Here is a 19116-nt window from a genome sequence, read left to right as displayed (position 1 = left end):
GGACCTCGAAATTTCAGTAAGTAAAAATCTGTCCCAAGTACATTCTTCATAAAAGAAATGGAACAATGATGGAGCTTTCCAGAACTAGCCCACTCTCTGGAGGCCAACTCGGTCCAGCTGCTGTTCTTCTGGGTCCCCCATGGAGCTCCTGACCAGCTGCAGCCCCCACTGACTTCACAGAAATCACCACAGGACGCAAAAGGGCTTGAAGGGCTTCCCTGGTGGCGCAGTGGTTGAGAATCTGCCTGCCAATGCAGGGGACACGGGTTCAAGCCCTGGTCTGGGAAGATCCCACATGCCGCAGAACAACTAGGCCCGTGAGCCACAATTACTGAGCCTGCGCGTCTGGAGCCTGTGCTCCGCAACAAGAGAGGCCGCGATAATGAGAGGCCCGCGCACCGCGATGAAGAGTGGCCCCCGCTTGCCGCAACTAGAGAAAGCCCTCGCACAGAAATGAGGACCCAACACAGCCAAAAATAAAAATATTTTAAAAAAAAAAGAAACCTAAGTCAGGCTGCTTTAGCAGGAAGGGGAATAAAAAGCTGTGCAAGAAGAAAGACAGGGAACGAGGAAACACACAGGGCACAGATCTGCCTATTGGTGCCAGGAGGTAGACATAGGATGATTAAGAGGATGGAAGACAGTCTTCTTTCAAAACCCTGAAGACGCCACACAAAAGCTGCTAGAACTGATAAACAAATTCAGCAAGGTAGCAGGATACAAGCTTAACGTACAGAAATCCGTTGCATTTCTTTACACCAACAATGAAATATCAGAAAGGGAATGTAAAAAAAATACCTTTTAAAATCGCAACCCCAAAAATAAACTACTTAGGAATAAACCTCACCAAGGAGGTGAAAGACTTATACTCTGAGAACTATAAAACATTAATAAAGGAAGTTGAAGATGATTCAAAGAAATGGAAAGATATCCCATGCTCTTGGATTAGAAGAATTGATACTGTTAAAATGCCCATTCTACCCAAAGCAATCTACGGATTTAATGCGATCTCTATCAAATTACCATGACCTTTTTCACAGAACTAGAACAAATAATCCTAAAATTCATATGGAACCATAAAAGACCCAGAATTGCCAAAGCAACCCTGAAGAAAAGAACAAAGCAGGAGGCATAACCATCCCAGACTTCAGACAATACTACAAAGCTACAGTAATCAAATCAGCATGGTACTGGCACAAAAACAGACACGTAGATCAATGGAACAGAACAGACAGCCCAGAAATAAACCCACACACCTATGGTCAATTAATCTTCCACAATTAATCTTTCCACATACAATGGGAAAAAGACAGTCTCTTCAGCAAGTGTTGGGAAAACTAAACAGCCGCATGTAAATCAATTAAGTTAGAACACACCCTCTCACCATACACAAAAATAAACTCAAATTGGCTTAAGGACTTAAACATAAGACGTGGCACCATAAAACTCCTAGAAGAGCACACAGACAAAATATTCTCTGACATAAATAATGCCAATGTTTTCTTAGGTCAGTCTCCCAAGGCAATAGAAATAAAAATGAAAATAAACAAATGGGACCTAATCAAACTTACAAGCTTTTGCACAGCAAATGAAACCATAAAGAAAACAAAAAGACAACCTACAGAATGCCAGAAAATATTTGCAAATGAAGCGACTGACAAGGGCTTGATTTCAAATATACAAACAGCTCATATAACTCGACAACAAAAAAACAAACCAATCAAAAAATGGGCAGAAGACCTAAAGAGACATTTCTCCAAAGAAGAAATACAGATGGCCAATAGGCACATAAAAGATGCTCAACATAGCTATTGGAGAAATGTGAATCAAAACTGCAATGAGGTACCACCTCATGCTGGTCAGAATGACCATCATTAAAAAGTCTACAAATAACAAGTGCTGGAGAGGGTGTGGAGAAAGGGGAACCCTCCTACACTGTTGGTGGGAATGTAAGTTGGTGCAGTCAATGTGGAAAACAGTACAGAGGTTCCTTAGAAAACTAAAACTAGAATTACCATATGATCCAGCAATCCCACTCCTGGGCATATATCCAGACAAAACTACAATTCAAAAAGATACACGCACCCTTATGTTCATTGCATCACTATTTACAATGCCAAGACAATAGCCAAACATCCTAAATGTCCATGACAGATGAATGGATAAAGAAGATGTGGTACATATACACAATGGAATATTACTCAGCCATAAAAAAGAATGAAATAAAGTCATTTGCAGCAACATGGATGCAACTAGAGACTATCATACTAAGCGAAGTAAGTCAGAAAGAGAAAGACAAATACCATATGATATCACTTATATGTGGAATCTAAAATATGACACAAATGAACCTATGAAACAGAAACAACATCAGGGACATAGAGAATAGACTGGTGGTTGCCAAGGGGGAGGGGGCTGGGAGAGGGAAGGATTGGGAGTTTGGGATTAGCAGGTGCAAACTGGTATACATAGAATGGATAAACAACAAGGTCCTACTGTAGAGCACAGGGAACTATATTCAATATCTTGTGATAAACCATAATGGAAAAGAATATGAAAAAGAATATACATATGTATGACTGAATCACTTTGCTATATGACAGAAATTACCACAACATTGTAAATCAACTATACTTCAGTTTAAAAACAGAGAGAGAGAAAGATAGTGTTTGTTCAGAAAATCATGCACACACAGTAATAAACCATGGCTGTTCAGACACGAAATGCAAAAACCTGTGTGATCTGTCACACAGCAGAGTGACTCGTTCAGGAGCAGATAAACCTCTGGCGGAACTGCCTCTTGACTCGCACCTGCACCCTCCGTGACACGCAGATCACCCTCAACCCACAACTTCTTCTCATTGTGGGATGGCTTCTCACCACGGATTTCATCACTCACAGCTCCCTCTCAATCCTGACAGCAGACAAGCACAGAAATCTACAAGCAAACAGGTGAAAAGCTGAAGCCAAACTTCAGCAGTCTCATCCACATAGGCAGGTCCACTCTTGAGCTGCCCATGGTAACTGCGATTATTATCATTTGTCTTCTGCTGGAATGTCCTTTGAACTGTGGGCTATTTCAGGCTCTTGACTTCATTGCAGGAGGTGTGGTAGAAAAATCTGATTTCACAGTGGATGCTCTTGTAACAAGTGGGTGATTTCTACTTCAAGGTGATGAATACTTACTTATGCCTGTCATTTTTTCCTATATAGTAATCACATAGCTTCCTCCAGCCTGTCATTACTTGCTGATTGTCTTTAAGAAAGTGGGTGGATTCTACTGAGGACACATGACTAGGAAAGGAGCTTTGTTTTTCTAGCAGAAGTAGAGAAAACCTCGTGACTTCTGCCTGTTGGGTTCAAGATCACTTGGCCTGGCCTGAAGCAGATCCCTGTGCCCAGGGTCTGGACAAAATGTTGAGGCCATGACACTCGGCCAAAAGACTCACTGATGGGGGAGGGTTTAGACCCCTTTTTTGATTCAAACACTGACCTACACAGTTGTCAAGAGACTTCCCTCAAACTCCCAAGACTGTTCAACCCAAACTTTCATTTACAAAGACGAGCCATGAAGAGTAAAACATGGACATTTGAGGAGAATTAGCAACTAGGAGGAAGGATTGGGCAAGCATCTTTGTAGTCTTCTTAAGAAAGCAGATTTCCACATGACACCCTAATAACAAGATTCACAACTGCCACATGTGTATAAATATTGTGCCGGTTACAAACATTCCTACCCAGATCCTAGTGCAGGCCTTGTCAAGACACCTCCATGGCAATATTCTGTTAACCATCTTGTATTTCTAGGTGTTATGGAGTGCAGAAGCAAAGAAAGTGAATGCCATCGCACATAACCATTCACTAATTTAAACTTGACCTTTCCCCACATTTCTGAACTTGGGATCACCTCACCACAGTGGCAACAGGTGCTGCTGAGTCACACATACTTTTTAGGATTCCTTTATTACCAAAGGGCCAAGGTGTAAGACAGCTAGTCACGGCAAACCCTCATGGTCCTCCTGTGATGGACAGAGCCACCTGTCTACATCCACCTCCCCCTCTAGATAAATAATGACATCCACTCCCCTGTTCCCGGACCTAAATCCTCAGCCTTTTAATAGAAGAATTCAATAGGCACTTCCCTCTGGGAATCTTTGGGTTAAGAAAAAAATTAGCAAAGAAATGATGGGATATTATATCTGCCCTGCTACAGCCCCAGGAGCCCTAGGAACCCCAAGGCCTAGCACAATGGGAACGAAATGGTAGGAGATGCACAAATATTTATTGAATAAGTAATCTGGGTAAAGTCTATGAGCATAAAACAAAAGGCAGTTTTCCCTGCATCAATAAGCCCCATCGCTCAGCTCATTCCTTCCCCTCAAGGTGGACCCACATTCATACCTCACCCTGTTCTCATAATGTTTAAGCCTCTCTAGTAGTAAATGTCCATGTTCTGGGATCCAGGCTTCTGGCCTGGGGGTACTGTGAATTTCTTCTTCATCAGTTCCAATGACAATACATATTAATAATGAGCAATGTGGGACTTCCCTGATGGGCCAGTGGTTAAGACTTCCCCTTCCAGTGCAGGGGGTGTGGGTTCGATCCCTGGTTGGGGAGCTAAGATCCCACATGCCTCATGGCCAAAATACCAAAACATAAAACAGAAGCAATATTGTAACAAAAAAGACTTAAAAGTCTTTAAAAATGGTCCACATCAAAAAAAAAAAAAAAAATCTTAAAAAAAAATAGTAATAATGAGCAATACAAACGGTATTGTTTTTTTCTCTTAAGATGACAGCCACGGCCTACATGAATCTCTGCTGTAAGTATGATTGCAAAACAAAAATTCACTCCAAAAAAATATTTAAAGGACCTTATCTCAATAACCTAACATCTTCTGGTCAGCCTTTTATTTTCTTTCCCTTCCAAATCAAGCTTCTGGAATAAATAGCCTGTACTCACCACTTTGTACAGCCTTATCCCCCAATTAATTGACTTTCAACACACTGCTATCTGCTTCTACTCCCATTGCTTACCTGAAAGCACTCTATCAAAGGTCACCAATAGCCTGCTTTGGGTCAGGAAAGAATTAACAGAGGAATACCGATATCCTATTCCTCCTCCCCACTTCTGCCAAGAATGCTGCCTTTACCAGCTTGTTCCTTGCACAGAATTAGGGTCATGGATGAGCGAAGAATTGAGAAATACTGGAAAAGGCGGAGAGTCACTAGTAGACCAGAACAGAATCAACATGGAAGATAAGAGGTCCTGGGGTGAAAGAAAGGGCTGGATTGGAGAGATGTTGGAGAATTTACAGGACGGGGACCGGGTAACTTGGAATTTACAGGATGGGGACCGGGTAACTTGGAAGGTGGCAGATTACAGGGAAGGAGCAGGGAGAATTTTAAAATGTTATTGGGCATTATGAATGGAATCGCCTTTGGCGTCCTTTGAAAGATTTCAGCAAAGATTCTAATTGCCTTTTGGATATCAAACGGCTGATATTTTCATATATATCAGATGAGACTGTAAAAGATATAACGTCAAGACTGAGCCACAAGGCACATGAGCTCTACGCAGGCTTCGTCTTCCATGACCTGCTGGTGATGTTGGGTGTTTCTTCTCGCAACAGCCACAGTCCTTGGCTTCTATGCTGTGCTCATCTGCTTCTCCTCTGATCACTCTGATTTTTCACCCTGACTCTCCGTTGTTGGCTCTGCTCCTCATCTTGCCCCTAAAATTCAGGTGTGTTGCTGACCCTCTCCTGTTACTTGACATGGTCTCCCTTATCCACCCCCCCTCCCCCGGTTATACACAAAATCATCCCCTAATCCGTATTGTCCTTCCGCACTTTTTGCCTATCTCCAAATCCAAATGCCAAATGGACCTCCCATAGACATCTCAAATTCCACTCCTCTTTTCAGGCTGAAGGGCCTGAGAATCCACTCACAAGCACCAAACTCAAGCCCATTTTGACTGTTTGATCTCACAAACTCTGGACTTAACTACCTCCATTCCGGCCTCTATGCTGTCAATCAGAACTTTTCAAAACCACAAGTCCAGTAGTGTCATTCCAGTGCTTAAAACTTTCCAGTGGCCATGGACTATTACTCAACCTTTAAAAAAGAATGAAATAGGGGCTTCCCTGGTGGCGCAGTGGTTGAGAGTCTGCCTGCCAATGCAGGGGACACGGGTTCGAGCCCTGGTCTGGGAAGATCCCACATGCCGCGGAGCAACTAGGCCCGTGTGCCACAACTACTGAGCCTGCGCGTCTGGAGCCTGTGCTCCACAACAAGAGAGGCCGCGATAGTGAGAGGCCCGTGCACCGCGATGAAGAGTGGCCCCCGCTTGCCGCAATTAGAGAAAGCCCTTGCACAGAAACGAAGACCCAACACAGCCAAAAATTAATTAATTAATTAATTATTTTTTTAGAAAAAAGAATGAAATAATGCCATTTGCAGCAACATGGATGGACCTAGAGATGATCATACTAAGTGAAGTCAGTCAGACAGAGAAAGACAAATATCATAGGATATCACTTATATGTAGAATCTAAAAAAAATAACACAGATGAACTTATTTACAAAACAGAAACAGACTCACAAGCATAGAAAACAAACTTTTGGTTACCAAAGCAGAGAAGGAGGTGGGAGAGGGATAAATTAGGAGGTTGGGATTAACAGATACACACTGCTATATATAAAATAGACAGACAACAAGGATTTACTGTAGAGCACAGGGAACTATAGTCAATATCTTGTAATAACCTATAATGGAAAAGAATCTGAAAAAGATTATATATACATATATAATATATAAGTGAATATATATATACATATATATAAGCGAATCACGTCTGCTGTACACCTGAAACTAACAGAATACTGTAAATAAACTGTACTGCAATTTAAAAAAAAAACCTTTCCAGTGGCAACCCATCACCTCCACAGTGCAGCCCACGCTCCTGCCACTAGATGGCTTAAAGTCCCATGAGTGCACTGCTTTGTTTCAGACCTTCGTTCTGCTCTCTCTGGCCAGAAAGCCCATGGTCTACCAAGTGATCTCCTTTTAATCCCTTCAGATCCGGCTCAAACTTTGCCCCTTGAGTGAAGTTCTCCTGTCATCTCCACCACAATTCCTTGTACATACCTTTACCATAGCACCACTGGATTAGAGTTATTTGTTGCTACATTATTTGTTTATACTATACTGTAAGTGGCTTGTGACAGGAAATATTTTACTGGTATTTATTTAAACCTCAATACCTCATAACGTACTTTTCACATAGCAGATGCTCAGTAAACATTCACTGGCTGCGTAAATAAATATTTACTGTTACGGGTTGAATTCTGTTCCCCCCAAGTCCATATACTGAAGTCCTAACCCTCAGGACCTCAAAATGTGACCTTATTTGTAAATAGGACATTGCAGATGTAATTAGTTAAGATGAGGTCATACCAGAATAGGGTGGTCCCTCATCCAATATGACTGGGGTCCTTAGAAAACAGAGAGATTTGGACACAGATGCACACACACACACAGAGCACCATGTGAAGATGAAGAGAGAGATCAGGGTGATGCTTCTACGAGCCGAGGAACATCAAAAATCGTCATCAAACCACCAGAAGCTGAGGAAAAGCCTGGAGCAGATTCTCCTTCACAGGACTCAGAACCAGCCCTGCTGACACCTTGATCTCGGACTTCCAGTCTCCAAAGCTGTGAGACAGTAAATTTCTGTTGTTTAAGCCACTTGCTCTGTGGTCCCTTGTTATGTCAGCCCTAGAACACTTATACATTTACTAAGTGAATAAATGAATAAAATTACTCAAAGCAGTTATTGCCGGAATATCTGCAACGCGTCTTGTGCGAGCTGTGCTAGGCAGCAAACACAATACGGTACTAGGTGGAATTCCTCCCACAGGCCACATTGCATTTAGATCTGTCAGGACATGCTTCCTCCTCTCTCTATGAATATTCTGAAAGGAAAAATGTTTTTTCCATAATTTTCCGTAATTTTTCCCCACTTGATTTTTATTTCTGTTTAAAGAAAACTCTAAAGGCAGGAACTGTTACCAAAGACTAGACAGATGGTTACAACATTCAAGAGTCAAAAAGAGCTGGGGGCTATTGCCATTCAGCTGTGTCCCATCCTTCCTTAGTTTTTTCTGCCTCATCTTACCTCTCCGGAACTACCCTCTCTCCTCTGGCCACCTCTAGGTCATCATAGCTTTTCAGTGAATCTGTGGAAACCACCTTTCTTGAAATGGAAAAAGAAAATACTGACATGCAAACATCATCTCCTGGTCAAATGCCAGTCACCTCCTTGTGTATTTCACTGTTTCTCACTCGAAAACCCAGCACAGACACCATGAATCAGTGGAAGGAGCAGAAATATGTGAGAAAGACATTTCACTGACCTAAGTCACCAATTCCCAAGTAGTCCTGAATGAGTCACTGCCCTGGGACATGGGGGAATGTGGCTAAAATTGCCAGAGGGAATTAACAGAACCAAGACCCACATGCTCAGGAAATTTCCCTCAGACACGGGTTTCTTATGGATTCTGCTTCCAGCTCACTCACATTCACTTCGCTCCAAATCTGGCTGGAAGCACACAGCTTGCATTAAAGATAATGTTGGCAAGAAAACCAGAGATTTTAATGTGAAACGATTCACAGTGAAAATATGACACTTTTGAAAAGCTCATTTAAATTGTTAAACATTGATGGATTTGTTAGCTACTCCTACTGTTCCACTTAACAACAGCTCTTCGTCTTTTCACTGAGTGCTGGTTGTTACAGAACAGGCTGGGTGGGACCATTTTCCTATAAAAAACGAAGTTAGAAATGTGCCCTAAGGGTTTTATTGAGAATATATAGTTTATTTTAATAATAAATAAACAAAGCATATCAGTTGGAGAAACAAGAGCTCAAATTTAGACTAAAATAAGTGAGTTATAAGCACTGTTTTCAAATCCTGGTAATTTTCATTTCAAGCCAGCATTCCCATTATGATAACTACATGTACTTCTGAATAGCAGTATAACTGTATACAGACCTAAGAGGAAAACAACAGGCCATCATCCCAGCAATAAACCAATAAAACCAGGAATTAACATTAAGTTTAACAAGATCATCAAATCCTAACCACTTAGAAATAGAGAAAATTAACTCTGAGGTGAAAAGGAGATATTAAAGGTGTAATAACAGTTTAATTATAAAACAAAACAAAGGAGAACACTAGATAAGATTCCTTAGAATGTGTTCAAAGTTGCTTTCAGAGGCAAATGCATAGCCTTAAGTATTTCCATTATTAAAGAAAAGAAGGAAAGAAAAGGACTAAGCTCTCAAAGAATTTAGAAAACAAATGAAAATTATAGAAAAGAGTTGGAATAATAAAAACTAAAAGCAGGATTGAGTTAATTCAAACATTAAAACAAGATATTATTGATAAATACACACACATCCTCTCTTTGAAATGGACTAAGCTGTAGCATATCCAATAAATACAGGAAGAGGGGGCAGGAAAAAATAAAATGAGAAATGGAAAATGGGAAATGATACATACTGAAGACAGTCAAGATGTTAAGAGTTCTGTGTTTGGAATCCAAGGAACTGGGTTAAATCTTAAGTCAGTCACTTGCTAGTTATGAGACTCTGGGCATATTTACCTTCTTAAGACTAACTGATTCACTTTGTTATAAAGCAGAAACTAACACACCATTGTAAAGCAATTATACTCCAATAAAGATGTTAAAAAAAAAAAAATGCTGGAAAACACTAAAAAAAAAAAAAAGAAAATCAATTGGCCACAGAGGGTTAAATATATTTCTGGAATCTCAAAAAAAAAAAAAAAAGACTATTGTCTCTATAAGTGAGAAATGGAAAACGTCTAAAATGGTAAGATAATACTAACTACCTTCTAGGTTTTGTGAAAGTCAATTAAGTACCTCACATTATCCAGTAACTAGTAAGCACCAGGCTACATTCTAAATCATTCCTAAGGCTTCCATGATGTTAGTTTGTTTGATTCATAAAGCCCCACCATCCCTTCTTACATCTGCAGATTAATCACTTAATGTGGTCCTATTAGGTCCACTGTGCAGGGTGACACTTGTGATTTCATCTTCAAAATAACGCAATTCGGGCTTCCCTGGTGGCGCAGTGGTTGAGAGTCCGCCTGCCAATGCAGGGGACACGGGTTCGAGCCCTGGTCTGGGAAGATCCCACATGCCGCGGAGCGGCTGGGCCCGTGAGCCACAATTGCTGAGCCTGCGCGTCTGGAGCCTGTGCTCCGCAACAAGAGAGGCCGCGATAGCGAGAGGCCCGCGCACCGCGATGAAGAGTGGCACCCGCTTGCCACGGCTGGAGGGGGCCCTCGCACAGAGACGAGGACCCAACACAGCCATAAATAAAATAAATTAAAAAGAGGAAAAAAAAAAAAAAAAGATGGCTAGCAGGACATCAGAGCCAAAAAAAAAAAAAAAAAGAAAAAAAAAAAAAAGAACGCAATTCATAGAAATAGGTGAAAGGTCAAAATCTTCCAGGTTTGTGGTAGAACTGACATGGCTGTGTATGAGCTGTGAGGGGGCAGCTGACATGGAGTGATCTGACAAGGGTCAAAATGTCCTCCCCAAAATATGCCCATACAGCACAGTTTCATGCTACAAGAAGCCTCCTACTAAAAGGTAGAGAGATAACCTAATGAGAATCTGCCTGCATAAAGGTGGACAATGAAATGACAACAGCAAGACAATGTCTAGGAAGAGAACAATGAGGAGCAAAGAACAGAATTTAGGAAACAAGAGTCAGGAGGGGAACAAATGGAGGTGAAAAACGACCAACTGGACACATAAGAGAAAAACCAGATTACAGACATCCCTCGGTATCCACAGGGATTGGCTCCAGGACCCCTGCGGATACCAAAATCCAAGGATGCTCAAGTCTCTTATAAAATGACGTAGTATTTGCACATAACCTACGCACATCCTCCTGTATACTTTAAATCATCTCTTGATTACTTTTTATTAATTTATTTATTTTATTTATTTATTTTTGGCTGCATTGGGTCTTCGTTGCTGTGTGCAGGCTTTCTCTAGCTGTGGAGAGTGGGGGCTACTCTTCCTTGCAGCGCGTGGTCTTCTCATTGCGGTGGCTTCTCATGTTGCAGAGCATGAGCTCTAGGCATGTGGGCTTCAGTAATTGTAACATGCGGGCTCAGTAGTTGTGGCTTGAGGGCTCCAGAGCACAGGCTCAGTAGTTGTGGTGCACGGGCTTAGTTGTTCCGTGGCATGTGGGATCTTCCCGGACCAGGGATCAAACCCATGTCCCCTGCATTGGCAGGCAGATTCTTAACCACTGCACCACCAGGGAAGTCCCTAGATTACTTGTAATACCTAATACAATTTAAGTGCTATGTCAATACTTGTAAATACAGTGTAAATGCTATGTAAACAGTTGCAGGTGCGAGGTTTCTATAATTTCTTTTCTTGAATATTTTCTATCCATGGTTGGTTAAATTTGAGGATGCAGAACCCACGGATATAGAGGGCCAAATGTAACATTCCAATAGTGTCTAAAAACTAACACTTCCTATGTGCCAACTACTGTGTCTAAGCAGGTTTTATGTGATGACTCATTCAGTACTCACCACACATCTCCAAGGTGGGTGCTAATGTTCTCCTTCACTGAGGAGAATCCCACAGAATGAAGTCACTAGAGTGAGTTCACAGTCAAAGCTAGCATCTACAGCCAGGCAAAGGTCCACAGTCCTAAACCCCACTGCTCAGTCCCCTCCCCTCACAGAGAAGTGTCCCAGGGACCAAAGGAGCCTCAAGGAGGAAGAGGTCATCATCAATGTCAATCCTACAAAAAATTGTGGAGCCAGAAGCTCCTGGGCTTCCAAAATGCAGCTTCAGTGGAGGAACTGTGGCTAAAATCAGAGAGCAGATGACAATCCTTAGGAAAAAAAAGAAGGCAATGGGGGCAGTTGGCTTAAATAAAACTCTCTGTCCAAGGAACCAACAGCTAAAGAGACAAGAGTCCACAACATGGGATGTGGGAAGGGGAGGGAAGGAATGGATCTGTTGGGTCAAGTCTGAGAACAGGACAAACTAGGACAGCAATAAATAATAACCAATGGGGAACTATGATGGAGAGAGAAAAGCAGAAAAGAAATAAATGCCAGTCAATATCTTTCCCATAAGTTCATGACAGTAAGAGTATCTTATGTGTTAACAAGTAAGGGTTCATCAATAACAAAAAACAAACACCCATATTTAAAAGTGGGCAAAAAACTTGAATAGACATTTCTCCACAGAAGATATTCAGATGGCAAATAAACTCATGAAAAGATGCTCAACATCACTAATCATTAGAGAAATGAAAATCAAAACCACAATGAGGGGACTTCCCTGGTGGTCCAGTGGTTAAGACGCCACGCTTCCACTGCAGAGGGCATGGGTTCGATCCCTGGTCAGGCAACTAAGATCCCACATGCAAAAAACACAATGAGATACTAGTTCACACCCACTGGGATGGCTATTACAAAAACACAACTTTTTAAAAATTAACCAGTGCTGGCAAGTATGTGAAGACATTGGAACCCAACCTGTGCACTGCTGGTGGAACTATAAAATGGCATGGCACTGTAAAAAACAGTATGGCAGTTCCTAAAATAAGAAACCCTAGACATACCATATGATCCAATAATTCTCCTTCTGAGTATAAACCCACAAGAAATGAAAGCAGGGGCTTGAACAAATATTTGTACACCCACGTTCACAGCAGCATTATTCACAGTAGCCAAAATGTGGAAACAATCACAAGAGCCAAAATGTGGAAACAATAGCCCATTGATGGATGAATGGATAAACAAAATGTGTCATATTCATACAATGGAATAGTATTCAGCCTTGAAAAGAAAAGAAATTCTCACACACTACAACATGGATGAACCTCGAAGACATGATGCTAAGTGAAACAAGCCAGTCACACGAGGACAAATACTTACAAGAGGTCCCTAGAATGGTCAAACCCATAGAGGCAGAAGGTAGAATGGTAGTTGTTAAGGGCTGGGGGCTCTGGGGAGAAATGACTGATAATGGGTACAGGGTTTCCCTTTGGGATGATGAAAATGTTCTGCAACTAGATAGTAGGGATGGTTGCAAACCACTGTGGATGTACTAAATATCGTGGAATTGTGGCTAACGTGGTCAATTTAATTTATGTATATTTTACACAGATTTATAAAAAAGAATTTGAGGGTCAATGAATTGTAAACTCTATGCAAAAAAATATATGATGTGGATATTATACTCCAATAAAACTATTAAATAAAAAAAGAAAAAGGAAAGAATCAAGGGTTGAATGGAAGCCAAGATGAGAGTGAGTGGGAACATGGAGTCCTTTCCATCAGTGTGGGGGAGGTTTGGCCCACACTGTACCCACGTATGTGCCCACACATACGTCAAGCGGACTGTGTGTGTGTTGGGTGCAGAGGGGTGAGGGTGGAAGAGAGGTGGAACTGCAAGTTGGGGAACCACTGGATTAAACAAAATTAAACAGGCTTCTTTAATGCAGGACTTTTGGGAAACTTTACAAAGACCATGTGCAGAGTGAACCTCAAGAGAAGATTCACAGGCAGAGTTGCCCAAATTTCTCTGATCTTCGAACAGTGTGTGAAACATATCCCACAGACTAATGAAGACATCGAACAAACAAAGAACAGACTGACTGCGTGGGGTAACAGCCCAGATGGGGTGGGGCAGCAAGACAGCAAAAGCCATCAGCCCCATGAATCTGAATAACCAACCACGTGCAAAATGCCCTTCTAACCTCCGAAGTCTTCTTCTCTAACCATTCAAATCTCCCACGTGGTGGTTGGCATCATAGGTTTTCATTAGCCTGAAAAAGCTCCTCCGTTTTACCTGATGGAAAAACAAGTACAAACTACAGGTGATCCAAGAAGGAGTTTCAATTAGACAAGTGTGAGAAGCATGTTAGAAGTCAGCAAAACAAGAACCAGGAAAAGTGGGCATGCGATACTGGACGTAAGTGCTATGCCCTAAGTCTAAAATGGGACGTGTAGATCCGTCAAAGCGTAACGCAGGGGAAATTGCATATTTTGCATGCAGTTTAGTTATCTTTCTTATAAATGATGTTCTCGCATGGGAAGCAACTGGTAAACTGACTCTCAGAGCAGAAGCAAAAACAAGATATACAAGAGAATGTGTATAGGGAGAAAAACTTCAATTTTGGGATAATGAATCTTACTTGCACTTTTTTGAGGGGTAAACTGATTAGTTAATAACTAGCAAGGAGGGAAATTGGGCATTTTGTCCTTGAGAAAGCCAAATAAGGGTATCCAAAAAATCCAGTTTCAGTTACTTATGGGTTCTCCAGAAAACTTTGAGAGTTAACTGTGGAGCATTCATGACAGGTTTTATCTATGGAATGTTTACGCCATTCTTCCATCTACACCTACACCTTAAAAAGGCTATCTCTCTACCATTTATTTGCCTCATTCAAATTTCTCAGTTCCTTAATTCATGTCCAATTAGAGTGGGTACCTGTTTCTTTCTAAAGATTCCAATCACCTGGGCATGGTGCCAGACCTCATACAAAATAGGGATATTGAACACCCACTCTGACTGAAACCTAGTGGGGCCCTGTGGGGTTCCCGGGCACGGAGGCCTTTTTTGTCCCATGTTTCCTGTAGGCAAGACTCCAGCCTCCATGGCCTTCCCTGAGTTCCAAAGGGCAGATTCGAACAGTTGCTAATCAAGGGAGGAACAGCCAAGAAACCACCTGCAGCAACATTAAAGGGACCAGAGAAGCTCATCAAGATTAGAAGACTGACCACCTGAGGCCTTGCACACACCCTCATCTTGTCAGCAACCCCACCCTTGAACCATTGCCATAAAACTCCTCACCAAACTCCCCTGGGTTGGGACACATAGTTTTCGAGGGCAGGAGCCCACTGTGTCCCCCTTTGCCACGCAAAGCAAGAAAGCTATTTTTTTCTACTTCACCCAAAACTCTGTCTCCAAGATTCGATTCGGCACTGGTGTACAGAGAGGCTGAGCTTTCAGCACAATGACCCACTGCTGATGGGTTGAATAATATTAGCAATTATTGATATGATTGCTTAAACGTGTAATAGGGTACCGAGACATTTCTTTCTCTACTTTGTCCACACTGAAATGAAACAATAAGTTCAAATGGGCCAAAATTATACAAGCAACACTCAAATGAAGGGACACAACTCTTGGCATACTCCTTGAAAGTGCTGGTCCAGGAAAAACACTGGAAACACCAGAATTTTACATGTACAGGTGAATGGGCAGGTGAAGGTAGGAAAAGGTGAGGAACTGAAATTCATAAAAGTCTTACTTATTGCACTTCCCAAGCTGGAGAAAAGTGAACAGAGGTGGTAAGTCGGAAACCTGAGGGAAGTGATCCTCTAGAGCAGCGGTCCCCAACCTTTTTGGCACCAGGGACCATTTTCATGGAAGACAATTTTTCCAAGGACCGAGGGTGGGGGGGATGGTTTTGGGATGATTCAAGCACATTACATTTATTGTGCACTTTATTTCTATTATTATTACATCAGCTCCACCTCAGATCATCAGGCATTAGGTCCTGGGGGATGGGGACCCCTGCTCTAGAGTAAAATGAGGGTTAAACCTCCAGGCTTGCCTTCCCAGTTTCCATAGAGAAAGGTAGACCCTTACTGAAAGGAGAATCATTATCTTCCCTCAGAGATAACTCTCCAACAACAACCAGAACTTATCAGAAAGACAAAGGAGATGTTGCAAACAGGTTAAGAGGATCAGCTTAATCTGACAAGAGTTCCTGAAGAAAAGAATTGAGGGAAGAGCAGAGAAGAAATATCAGAAGAAATACCAGCTGAAACTTTTCCAGAATGAAGATATGAGTTCTCAAATCAAAACGGCACCCTAAGTACCCAGAATGATAAATAAAGATAAATCCACACCTCAACACATCATGGGGGCACTGTGGAACATGGAGGATAAGGAGGAAGTCTCAAAAGCTATCAGAGAGAAAGGCAAATTGTCCACAAAATCCACACAACTAGACTGACAGAAATTTCTCATGATGGAAGATAATTGAGTGTTATCTTCAAAATGCTGGAAGGAAATCATTGCCAATCTAAAATGTTACACCCAGTTAAACTAACATGCAAATGTAAAGCCATAATTAAGACATTTTCAAGCACACAAATAGGATGAAAGTTTACCACCCAGATACCATCACTAAAACAATTATTAATGGATGCACTTCAGCAAGATGTACAAACCCAGACCTACATTGAGGGATATGGGACACAACAATGGCAGAGAAATTGACCAAATATGTGATTAATAAATTAATTTATGTGAATAAATTAATTAATTTTAATTCATTTATGTCCATATAAAGAACTAATTTTTCATGTTTAAAAAGTTAAAACCAAACTCTAGAAACAGTTACAAAATAAGGGAGAGAGGTTGTTTGATAATTAAAGTGTGTTAAGGTCCTTGTCATGGTAGGGAAAATGATAGAAATACTGAAAAACTTTAAATTGTATATGGTTAAAATGCATGACTCAAAATTAAGGATAATCACTAAAATAATGCAAATACAGTCTGTAGTTTGCAAACCAGCAAAGGGCTAATATAGAAACATAGAAAACTTTATCAATTCAACAGGAGACAAAAAATGAAGAAAAGAGAACTAAAGAAAAAACGGGGACTTCCCTGGTGGTGCAGTGGCTGGGAGTCCACCTGCCAATGCAGGGGACACAGGTTGGATCCCTGGTCTGGGAAGATCCCACATGCTGCAGAGCAGCTAGGCCTGTGCACCACAACTACTGAGCCTGTGCTCTAGAGCTCGCAAGCCACAGCTACTGAGCCCGCATGCCACAACTACTGAAGCCCGCGCACCCTAGAGCCCGTGTGCTGCAACTACTGAGCCCACGCACTGCAACTACTAAAGCCCACATGCCTAGAGCCCATGCTCCACAACAAGAGAAGCCACCTCAATGAGAAGCCTGTGCACCTCAACAAAGAGTAGCGCTTAATTGCCACAACTAGAGAAAGCCTGTGCACAGCAACGAAGACCCAATGCAGCCAAAAATAAAATAAGATTTATTTTAAATCTATAAAAAAAAAGAAAACACTTTGGTAAAGAGAACACTCATGAGAAAATAGAATTCAATCCAAGTACCTCAGAAATCATACTTATTATAAGTGGATTAAACTCATTTATAAACAGAATTTATCAGATTGGGAGAAAAAGTCCATCTATATGCGGGTTCAAATAACACACCCAAAGTAAAGGTACAAAAATAGGTGGGACGGATACCTGCAGTACTAGGTAGTGAGGTGGGCTGGGGGAGATCCCTAGTGCAGCTATTTGAGACAAAAGAGAATTCAAGCCAAAAGTAGCAACTCAACATAGCAGTTCACCATTTAATCTTATAATACAGATCCTTGATATACCTGGAAGCCTTTCACAACACAGCCTTAAAACATACAACACAAAAACAGACAGTATTACAAGTATAAACTGTGTACTTGGATACAGTATATCCAAGTATTACAAGGATAAATTGTATGTGTACACACTCCTCTCAGAAAGTATAAGACAAGCAAACCAAAAAACAGTAATAATAGTGATTTAATAAAGAAAATTAATGAACTTCATTTAATATATATGTAGAGAAATAAAGAATAAACACTCTTTTTAATTGCACGTGTACCATTTTTAGAATCTAAAAATCAACATAAAAACATAATGGAGAAAAATGTATGTTTTGAAACTTTTAAATGTATATATGAAATAATTTATGGCTGGGACTTCCCTGGTGGTCCAGTGGTAAAGAATCCGCCTTCTAATGTAGGGGATGTGGGTTTGATCCCTGGTCAGGGAACTAAGATCCCACACGCCACGGGACAACTAAGCCCACATGCCACAACTACTGAGCTTGCACACCTCAACTAGAGAGCCTGCGTGCCACAAACTACAGAGCCCACGTGCCCTGGAGCCTGTGCACCACAAGTAGAGAGAGAAAACCCATACACCACAATTAGAGAGAAGACTGCACACTGCAACAAAGAGCCCGTGTGCCGCAACTAAGACCTGACATGGCCAAAAATAAATTAAATAAATGAATGATCAAATAAATCAAAAAAATAATAATAATAATTTATGGCTTAAAGAGGAATTCACAACAGATATTTTAAACCAAATAACAATGAAAGAACAACATATTGAAACCTCTGGAATGCAACTAAAAATCACTTAAGAATAAATTTACAGATAGAAAAAGGATTTAAAATAAGCTACACATATAATTCAAGAAGCTAGTGAAAAGACAATAAACATTAAAAAGGCAAAAAAGATGGGGAAATGAGATGAGTAGCAATGAATGAAATAGAGAATAAAACAGAGGAGATACCCACATATTCAAAAACTGTTTATTAGAAACACCAATAAAATAAAGTTCTAGCAAGATTTAACCAGAAAAGAGAAAAGAGGCACAGATGCATCATATTAAAAATTAAAAAGGTCCATAACCATAAAGAAATAAACATTTTTAAATCATAATGGAATATTATGAACAACTTTATGCAATAAATTTCAACTTACATGAAATCATTTTGTAAAAAAATCACAAATAACAAGGTTCACTGAAGAAGAAATAGAACCTGAATAAACAAACAATAATTAAAGATATTGTACCTTACCCCACCCTAAAAGACAACAATTCAAAAAGATTGAGATTTAAACGTACAAAATTTAAAGGAACAGAATACTGATAAAAATCTTTCTCTTATACAAGCTGTTTTAGAGAAATAGAAAAAAATTTTTCAACTTCAGACAGCAAAAGTAAAAGAAAAGAAAATTATGAACAATATCTCCTTCAGACATAAATGGTAAAGTTCCTAAATAATATATCAGGTTTCTATTAATATACTATATCAGTAAATTAAATGAAGGAAAAAAATACATGATTATCTCTAGGGATGCAACCAAAAAAAATGGAATCAATAAAATTCAGCACTAATTCATAATTGAGAAGGTATTCATCAAACCCCAATCATAAACATCATA

The 19116-nt window shown here is 40.6% G+C and overlaps 1 protein-coding gene across 3 annotated transcripts in view; it reads right to left on the bottom strand.

Moving 5' to 3' along the window:
* Positions 1–19116, bottom strand: part of B3GALT5 (beta-1,3-galactosyltransferase 5) — a 47841-nt gene that overhangs the window by 20401 nt on the left and 8324 nt on the right. The window lies entirely within an intron of this gene.

This window comes from Balaenoptera ricei, chromosome 4 (genome assembly GCF_028023285.1).
Source record: "Balaenoptera ricei isolate mBalRic1 chromosome 4, mBalRic1.hap2, whole genome shotgun sequence".
In the NCBI taxonomy this organism is placed as follows: domain Eukaryota; kingdom Metazoa; phylum Chordata; class Mammalia; order Artiodactyla; family Balaenopteridae; genus Balaenoptera; species Balaenoptera ricei.
Note: the sequence above shows the minus strand (reverse complement) of the source record. Positions and strands in the feature narration are given on the sequence as shown.